Below are 10648 nucleotides of genomic sequence, written 5' to 3'. Positions count from 1 at the left end.
AATAGCTTTATGATTTATAGGAAGATTGGTTGCTTTTGCAGATGGCCTTTGATAGGATCAAGATGAAGGCACTGTAATTCTCCTGATCCTTTACATCTCTGCCAAAAGCGTTCTTCTTGAGAGCTACATGTAGTATACAGTCAGAGTAGCGGTAAAATCAATTTACCGTTCGTAATGATTTGGAAGCGCTTGCTCCATGTGTGCACGCTTGCTCCATTCTTGCCTGTGCCCCATCACGTACACTTTTTCATCCTCTGCGCATGTGCAGAAGTCTTTGCGCAAGCGCAGAGTGTAAAAATCAAGAACATTGTGACATCTGGCAACTGGGACATATCGGTAGCATTTCACCACTGAATCAGAGATTAAACAGGGAGGTTTCACAATTACTATAGATAACCATGGTGAAAGAATACCAATTGTAGAGATACAATACTTCTGCAAATGTTTCAAATGCCAATGCTCTATTACATTTACATTTTCACTTTTAGCAGTTCTAATATGGAAAGAAAGATTAATTTGGTAAGCAACAGTACTGACTCTTGTTGTTATAACTGAACCATTAGAACAAGGACCACACTCAAGCAACAACTGTATGATTTAGACTGGCAAATGGATGTGGGACATATTACTCAGCTTACCATAACGGACAATCAGAAGCATCTTGACGTCAGGCAAGTATCTCACACATCTTAATATTCCAAATCAGAGAAGGGCCTTTCACTTAGCTTGACGTAATGCACTACTCTTGACACTCCTAGTTAGAAGATAAAAACAGATCCTTACCCTTTAAGAATACTGTACATCCTTATGACTCAGAACAAGAACAAACTACAGAACATATTATTTTGTACTGTTTTACACAGCATCCCAAAAAACCCCAATTGCCTCACTGCTGACCAATAAAATAGGATATAAGGACCCAACCGTACAAGCAATTCTTACTTTCTAATATTAATCCCAAAATAACATGTAAGATTGTCAAGTTCTACAGAGTGGCATATAAAATTAGACAAAAGAATTACAAGTAGCTTTTGACTTACAAAAGTTTATTTATTTATTTGTTTATTTTTTATTTTATTTTATTTGTTTGTTTTATTTTATTTTATTTTGTGATGTTTATATGCTGCCAAACTGTTAGGTTTCTAATAGCTAAAAAGTAATTAACAAGTAAATTCAGAAAGTGATTAGAAAAGGAAGTATGAGAACTCAGTGCCATTTGGAAAGGCACCAACTGAGTAAAGATGGTGTTCCCTTATCCCCCAGAGCTCTAAAGTCACTGGAGACCACTGTCTTGTTGCCGCCTCTCAAATAGCAACTGTCTGTAGCTTTGAGTGATCTCAAGACCTCTCCTCCTCAGGAGAGGAACTATAAAGAGCCAATTCACATTCAATTCTTCATTCTGCCATGGTCTCAACTACATTTTTAGCAGAGCTATCTTCAGTTCCTCATTTGTTCCCTGGAAGTCACAATATTCCTGTCTCAAGAAGAAAAACATTTAATTTATCTAACAAGGAGAAAATCCCTCAGCAAAACTGAATCCTGGTCAGAGCTCTATTTTAAACAATAAATCAAAACGAAATTGACTCATCTGGTGGATTTCACACATTTCCCCAATGAAGCATTTTACGTTATTATTATTCTTATTGTTGTAAGCCTCCCTGAGTCCTTTGGGAATGGGTGGTATACAAATTGAATGAATGAATGAATGAATGAATGAATGAATGAATGAATGAATGGCAATACAATATTGCTTTTGGTGAGTTTCTATCAATGAGGCTGTTTCCAAAATCAGGATCTGGAACAGAACAGTGTTTTCTTGGAACCTAAAGCAAATGTTCCTCAAGTAACTCCTTGGCAATTTCCCGGTTGACAATTGGATTAACAGTTTCAGCTGAGGACACATGAACTTTCAACTGTTTTGCATGCTGTGCTATAAAACATGCAAATTTTCTGTCATAAAAGAATCAGGGTTTTGTTGTGAGAAAAAGTTAAAATGAACACAGCTCTGCATTCCTTGTAGGGCTCAAGTAGTTGTTTCTGATACTTACTTATCGATACGATTTGCCATATGATGATGATTACAAGCATATTTTTCTAACAGGAAGAAACTATTTATTCACAGTATTAAGTGTGTGAAAGGAGAGTCAGTGACAGATTATAACTAACCATACAGTATGTACATATCCCTTGAGCAGTCTGACAGCTGGAGCATTCTGGTCTGCAACAAATGTGTTACTCCTCTATTCATTCATTACTCCAAATTAGGTAACTTTCCTTCCAGTGTTGCTGATTTAAGATGACTGTGTGTAAATTGTGTTTAAAATTGTTGAGTCTTGTCAGCCTGTTCATTGCTGACACTTAACGTATCTTTTAACAACAACAAAAACTCTCACATCAAAAGGTTTCAGCAGTTAAACAGAATAATTGACTCAATCCTGAACATGTGAATACAGAATCTTATCTTGCTGTGCTCAGTGGGAGTACACCTTAGGATTTCACCTTCAAAAATATCTAACTGGTGGCAGAATAATTATTTCTTTAATGTCTGACATTTATTTCTTCGTTGACTTAAGAAAGTCATGTATTTTGTGTGAAAACTAAAACACCTATCCATCCATCCATCCATCCATCCATCCATCCATCCATCCATCCATCCATCCATCCATCCATCTATTGGATTTATATGCCTCCTCTCTCTGAGGACTTAGCAGTACAAACTTTGGGCTCAAAAGTATGGTCACAATTATAATAAACAGTAGGAAAACCACTAAACCATACAATAATACCATACGAGGTAAAAAAACATCAGAATGATTTGTTACAATTAAGAAAATGGGTATAATCTGCCTTATAAAGACAAAAAAAACCTAGTGGACAAAAATAGAGTATTCCAGTACTGAAGCATACACTATGTGTGAAAGGGCCTGGTTTTGAATACTGCCCACTATTTCTGAAGTGATCTCTGTAGAAAGGCTTTTCAGCAAGATCTAATGACTAGACAGGTTCACGCAGTCAGTATTTTAGATGTCAGCATTGTATTTGAGTGTTAGTAATTCTTAATGCTGCCTACTTCTTTGGGAATCATAAGAAGGTGTTCTTTGCAGTTATTTAATGTATCAGATTGCTTCTGTTTGTTTTTGAAGGTTTTTGTTTTTAATACATTTTAAAACTAAAATACTGATCCGCTTTCATGAAGGAATTGTTGGATATTTAAGTTTTCTTGTTTCTTATACATGGTTAAACTATTTTGTCTTTGTTGTTTCATTCAATTTATAGACAGAATAATTAACATAAAAGATGCTTCCTCCCAGGACACAAAATCTTATAGTATAGTGGATGGAATTGGATAATTATTTCATAGCAGTGCTCCATTGAAAACTTTATAGGCATTTGGGTAAAGAAATTTTTGATTTCATCTTCTTATCTTATATCATGAAGCATTATGTAGAGTAGCAGTGGTTTGCTCCTGGTTTTGCAAATCGGTAGTGCCGGCAGCGGGATGCTCCGCCCATCCACCTGGAGCGCTTCTGTGCATGTGCAGAAGTGCCGCACATGCTTAAGCTCGTGCACGAACCAGTAGAAAAGGCTTTTAGAACTCACTACTGACATAAACATTATAAATCTCACAATGCTTCTAGTTACAAACTACAAGTAGTTCTCAACGTATCCAAGGGTGGGTTGACAGGGGTTTGAGAGAACCTCTAGCCAAACTTCTGTGCAGTTCGGAGAACCCCCAAATCCCAAATCCCTGCCCACCCCACCCAACCTCTCCCAGGAGTCCTCACAAAGCCCATTTTGGATGCAAGTAAGTGCAAGGTGCACATGGAAGCTTGGGGAGGGCAAAAACAGGTCTAACGGAAGTTTGGGAAGGCCGGAAACAAGCCTTTTTCTAACCTCCATTGGGCCTCGGGAGCCCAGGGAGACCATTTTCGCCCTCCTGCAGATTTGAGTGAAGCCTTGGGAGCCTGGGAAGGACACAAACTCTCCCCTTCCATTCTGGTGCAGGAAGCTGACTCAGCTATGTCCACCATGGCCACGCCCACCCAGTAACTGGACCGTGCAGAGAACCCCTTGCTAAACTTTTTGAAGTCCACTCCTGCTTATGACTGCAGTTGAGCCCAAAATTGATGTCGCTAAGTGAGAAATGTGTTAAGTGACTTTTGCCCCATTTTGCGACTTACCACATTTGTTAAGTGAATCACTGCAGCTCACACGGAGACTCTGGGAGGGCGCTTTCGGCTTCCAGGGGGCCTAGGGAGGATTGGGGGGGGCAGTTTTGCCCTCCCCAGACTCCAGGGAAGCCACTTGAACCTGGGGAGAGTGAAAAACTGGCCTACCAGGCCCACCAGAAGTTGGCAAACTGGTCATTTCTGGTCTCCAGGGGTACGAGGGAGGCTGATTTCACACTCCCCAGACATTGAATTATGGATATGGGCATTCGTACATGTGCGATAGCACACGCCCCCAGGCTTTTGGCACCCGAGGGAAAAAAGGTTTGCCATCACTGATATAGACTGTAGTTAACCACTGGGGAGAAATTCTGTTTTTAACCACTGTATTATCACGATGACCTACAGAGTATCTGCTTCCCCACATGTTTAAAATTCAACCTTTTCCAAAGCTCTACTATCACTGGGCTCCAACTGATGCCAGAAAAGACACAATTCAATAAAGTGCATTTCCACCCAGCAAGACCCTAGGAATTTGTTAAGAGAAATTGTGGCAAAAGTACAACTAAAGCCGCAGGTTTAATGTAAAAAGTAAATTCTAAAGCTTTGATCCATTGGATTCTTAGTGGAGTTTGGCTACGCTCACGTTTATTCAGAAGTAAATGTCGTAATGGATAGAGTTATTCCTTTGGATAACACTAAGAATAATATATGATTTTCTTTAGCTATTATGTACAATGTATATGATTATCGCTTCTCATTCTTATTTCAAAAACATTGAAGGATAAGCTTGTCTAATTGCCACAATAATTATTTATGTATGTCATATATTGGAGACAATGGGGGTTCTTACCTCTTTGGTCACTATGGCATTATAATATAGCCTAAATATAAACATTTATGAATGTGTTATCTAATAGTAGTTGCCCAGCTAAGGAGTATTTTTGTCCATACATGTGTCTTTGATGAAAAAATACTGAAAGTGCTTCCTATTTATAGTTCTTTTACTCCATCCATCTATATCTGACAACTTAAAGCTATATAGTTCCCTTCTTTTAGGTTCCATCCAGGTGTCTCAATTAAATATTGAAACAAAGACAGCTCTATTGTCTCTTTATTCTTCGCTGCCAACATAAGACATGGTGGGTTATGTGTGACTGATGAGATACAATCCTTCATATTTTGACTTTAGTAAATAGAAGATTTAAAACACTTTCAACAAAAACTTGGCTAAAAAATCATTTGCGAAATGAAAGTCTATTTCATCTCCATGTCCTAAAACACATGTTTAAATGCATTATGCCTTTATTATAAAGCAACATAGTGCTTTAATATTAATCTGTGTGAAATAATCTTATTGTGCAAATTAAGAAAACGTACCTAGCTTCTACATTACTGGATAGTGAACATTAAAAAAAATATTATTGTCTGAAGCATTTTACTCTGGCCGGTAGCCAAAAAACTTTCTAGAGTAGCTTATAAGAAGTCAGTTCATGCCTACAGACTTAAAATCTAAAAGATACAACATAAAAAGAAAAGGGATTAGGAGAGAAAAAGGGGAAAGTAAATTTAGGCATCATTAGTTAACATTTATGATTGTTTTGTTTTCTTATAGTTATTTCACTCTACAAACTAGCGCATTTGCAATCTGATCTACACTACCTGAGTAAAGCACCTCTCAGCCGGAAATTAAGGTTCATCCAAAACTCTATATATACTCTTAAGTGTACACAGTGGAACATATGGAAGTGAAGACTGATTTAAACTAAGATATACAGTACATATAGAGAGAGCTTGCATTCCTCTATTATGGTAGCTGGAAAAAGGAAGCAGTGTAGAAATGAGCAAATGGTTTGCGTGTATCGTGTTCAAAGATGACATGACATCTAATGGGTGTATACTAATGGCATGTATACTACCTTGTTATAAAAGACTATGTAATTTTGAACACTATTTCTTTGCATTATGAATAGAAGCCCTTCAACAGTGCAGCTTTATAGTCCATAGTTGTTACCATAGATTTTGCTTTCAGCTGGTACAGGCAGAAAACATGATTTACCCATTATTTTTGCATACAGTACGAAGCCAGTCAGTCAAGATTTTTCAAGAATCACAAATGGACAGAGACAATAGTAAGTACGGTTATATTAGGTGATAAGCCACCAGGGGTGGGCTACTGCCTGGATGATGGGGAATGCAGTGGGGTAGCGAAAATGGAGCTCCAACCCAGAGCACCCATTTTGCACTGAAAGATGTTGAAAGAAAATGCAGGGTGTTCTGCATAAGCCACGGCCACAGTGTGGTAGTAAAAAATTTGGTAGCCCTTCACTATAAGCCACCTGTAAAATTAGAGTTCTTGTGTCCAAATTCACAGGAAAAATGTCAGCAGATGCCTATAGGTAGTCCTCAACTTATGACCAAAATTGGGCCTAGAATTTTAGTTGCTAAGTGATGAAGTCATAAAAGAAGATGTCATATAACTGCAACCACAATCCTGGCAATCCTCGTTGCTATCATTAAGAAAATTTTACCAATTATTAGCTGAAGACTCATCCCAAGGCCAAAGGACACGGTTGAGGGGACATAGGACAGTTGGGCAGTTGCAGTGCCACTGCAGTAAAAAATTGGGGGGGGGAACTCTACCAAATACCCACATTTTGATCATGTGACAGAAGGGCTCTGCAATGGCCATAACTTTGGACACAGTACACAAGTCCCTTCGTTCAGCACTTTTGTAAATTCAATAGCTGAAGAAATAGGTTGTAAGTTGAGGACTAATTGCATATCAATATAAAACTAATGACAATAAAAGATCACAAATACTGTACAACATTGTTCTTCAAAACAAAGTTTCCTGTCTAAATATTTTAAAGGAATAAGAAAGCAGCAGCAACTTTTTATAGTGAAATTAACCCAAGATAATATTTTGCCTAGAAAGTTGGTACAGAAATAACAAGATTATAAACAAACAAGAACTCATAGTATTTTCCTTTCCTGACTTTTTGATTCTCAATCCTCAATCCTTTAGAAACAGCTTAAAATTGGAATGGTAACCAATATTGGAGAAACTTAACGTAGAACATAAAATCTGCAATTACAGCAGATGATTATAATGTAGTTTATTTTGTCACTTGCAGTAACATTAAGTATAATGATTCTCAATGGAGTAATATATTCATAAATGCCTGAAAAGTTTTTCTTTGAAGAACATAGGGTAAACAGTTTCTCTTAAAGTTTGTGATAAAGTGCCTCATTATCAAGAGCTTGCATATTTTCAATATCCACCCAACTCTGTGGTATTATAAATTTGAAAAGGTCAGAATGACATAAGATGTTGATATAAAAGAATCATCATACTGCAGGCATGAACTTCGATCAGATAGGGTTTCAAGTTGATTTATAAAATGGAGAGTGTATCTGGCATAGCAGATTAGTCTTTAAGTGGTAGTATATTTGTTTTATAATGACCAATTAAACTTTTATTACAAATACATTTAAATAATGTAATAATTTGTTCTATTGTCCTTTGTAACTTAATGAAGTGAATGAAATAAATCCTTGATTGTAACTCTGAAATAGTTTGATTAAACTACTGTGTCTCTAGCATGACAATCATGATATCTTACCATCTTCTTTTTTCTTCCAAGAACTGTATCAGATAATATATTATCCCATTCTATAGCCAGAAATAGTATGCTAGATAATAGTGACATACCCAGTACTATGCAAGTGAGACAATTGTTAAACTGTGATCAGAAAGATCTGGTAGGAATTGGAAACCTTGTGAAATTAGATATAGGTAGTCCTTAACTTATGACCCTAAGTGAACCCAACATTTTTTTAAAAAAATATTTTTATTGAATAATTTTCAAAAAAACAACATGTATGTACAGATATACATATATGCAAATCAAACATACACCAAACTCCACATAATATTAACAAATAAACATAACCTGACAAAAACATAAACAATTACTCCTTAATTTATCTATCTTCAAATATTTCTTAATTTTATTCTACTAGCATTTTCATCTTCTTTAATCATCTAACTAAACCTATCTACTTGTCCTTTTATATTCTGTCTTTCTTATCGTTTTACTTGATTTTTGCATTCTAACCAATTATACCGGTTCTCCCAAATTTTATAAACTTCTGTTTCCTTTTATCCTGTATTTCCATAGTTAACCTGTTCATTTCTGCACATTCTAATAATTTTGTAATTATTACTGAGCTTGAAGGGACTGTTTCTATTTTCCAGTATTGAGCATAAGTAATTCTAGCCGCCCCGAGTCTACGAAGAAGGGCGGCATACAAATCTAATAAATTAAATAAATAAATAAATAAATAAATAAAATAAATAAATATTATGTGCAAAACAAAATACTGGTTTGATTTGTTTTCTCTTTTAAGATTCCCAATAGAAACAATTCCGATGTAAAGTCTACAGTTTGTTTTGTAATTTCTCTTTCTGAATCTTTTGCCAGTACAGTGGTATCTCTACTTAAGAATGCCTCTACTTAAGAACCTTTCTAGATAAGAACCGGGTGTTCAAGGTTGTTTTGCCTCTCCTTAAGAACCATTTTCTACTTAAGAACCTGAGCCCGGAAAAAATTCCCAGGAAATTTCAAATTTGAATGGCCAGTATCCTGCCATTTCCCCTTTAATCCCAGCCATCTTTGGCTTTTCTGGGCCGTCAGAGGAGCCTTTCCATGGCGCTTAAGGAGGCTTTGGCAGTCCAGAGCAAACAAAGCATTTTCCTTTCTGTGGGCGCTTGGAGAGGGAATAAACCTCTGCCAGCGCCCAGAAAAAAAGAAATGCTCCATTCGCTCTGGGCAGTTCCTTTTTTTAAAAAAAACCCCTTAAAGTTTTGGAGTTTTTAGATTCCCCTCACCTCACCTTCTTCCTTCAGCAGCGACTGCCTTCCTACGCTTCCTCCTCCTCCTCCTCCCACCCAAATTCTGAGCTTTTATTTCTTTCCTAATGGGTTTGCACACATTATTTGCTTTTACATTGATTCCTATGGGAAAATTGCTTCTACTTACAAACTTTTCTATTTAAGAACCTGGTCACACAACAAATTAAGTTCTTAAGTAGAGGTACCACTGTATTTCCTTGCCTCCAGGCACGTCCACCACTTATGGTAGTACACAGGGGCAAAGTGCCATTGCTGCTGCTACCGGTGTGCTGTGTGCACAGCTTCAGTTCTCGTGTGTTTTTGATTCTGTGCAGGAAATAAAATCTTGCGAGGGGATGCACATGAGATTTAGGTGACCTTTTTTGCTTCCGCACATGTGCAGAAGCAAAAAATCGCCAAAATCTTGCATGCATGCCCATCCCCTCATGAGACGCCCTCACGAAGCAAAAATATGGGGAAAAGATGGTGGCGCCCATAGGGCTGGCACCGTAATGACCGTGTGCAAATTGCGCAATTTGGTGGCCGCTACTGTCCCCTACCATACTGGTAGCAATCCACTCCTGGTAGTACGTCCCCAGAACTTGTTCGAATTTCCAACATTTTGCGGATAGGTTTGGATACCTTTTCACCAATCCTGCTGGACGTAGATGCCATCTATAAAACATTTTATATATATATTACCTTTGTAGGATGCTGCCATGGTTATCTTATAGTTTTGAGCCCAACATTTCTGTTATTGAAATAGTTGTTAAGTGAATTTTGCCACATTTTATGACCTTTCTTGCCACAGTTGATTCACTGCTGTTCTTAAGATAGTACAGCTAGTCCTCCAAGTACAACCATAATTGAGCCCAAAATTTATGTTGCTAAGTGCGACATTTGTTAGGTGAGTTTTGTCCCAGAAGGTCGCAAAAGGGGATCACATGATACTGCAACCGTCATAAATATGAAGCAGTTGCCAAGCATCTGAATCTTGGTCACGTGACCATGAGGATACTGCAAGGATCATGTGTCCTGATGTTACAACTTCAGTCACTAAATGAACTGTTGTTAGTCAAGGACTACCTGTAACACAGTTGTTAAATTATACAGTTGTTGATTCTAGCTTCCCCATTGACTTGGGGAGGTTTTTGCTTGTCAATGGTCTCAAAAGATGACCACATGACCCTAGGATACTGCAACTGTCATAAATATGAATCAGAGCCATGGTGTGGCAGTGGTTAGAATGCAGTACTGCAGGCTACTTCTGCTGCCTGCAGTCGAATTCTCACTGGTTCCAACCGAAAATCCTTCCAAAATAGGTAAAATGAGGACCTAGATTGTTGGGGGGCAATATGCCTACTCTATAAACAGCTTAGGGAGGGGGGGGGGCTCTGAAGCACTGTGAAGCAGTATATAAATCTAAATGCTCTTGTTATTAGAATCTTGATGATAAGGATGTAGCAATGGTGATAAGTGTAAAAAACGGTCGTAAGTCATTTTTGCAGTGTCACCGCCCGCACCCTTGAATGGTTGCTAAACAAACTATTGTAAATCGAGGACTACCTGTATATCCTCACAA

This window comes from Erythrolamprus reginae, chromosome 1 (genome assembly GCF_031021105.1).
Source record: "Erythrolamprus reginae isolate rEryReg1 chromosome 1, rEryReg1.hap1, whole genome shotgun sequence".
Classification (NCBI taxonomy): Eukaryota; Metazoa; Chordata; class Lepidosauria; order Squamata; family Dipsadidae; genus Erythrolamprus; species Erythrolamprus reginae.
Note: the sequence above shows the minus strand (reverse complement) of the source record.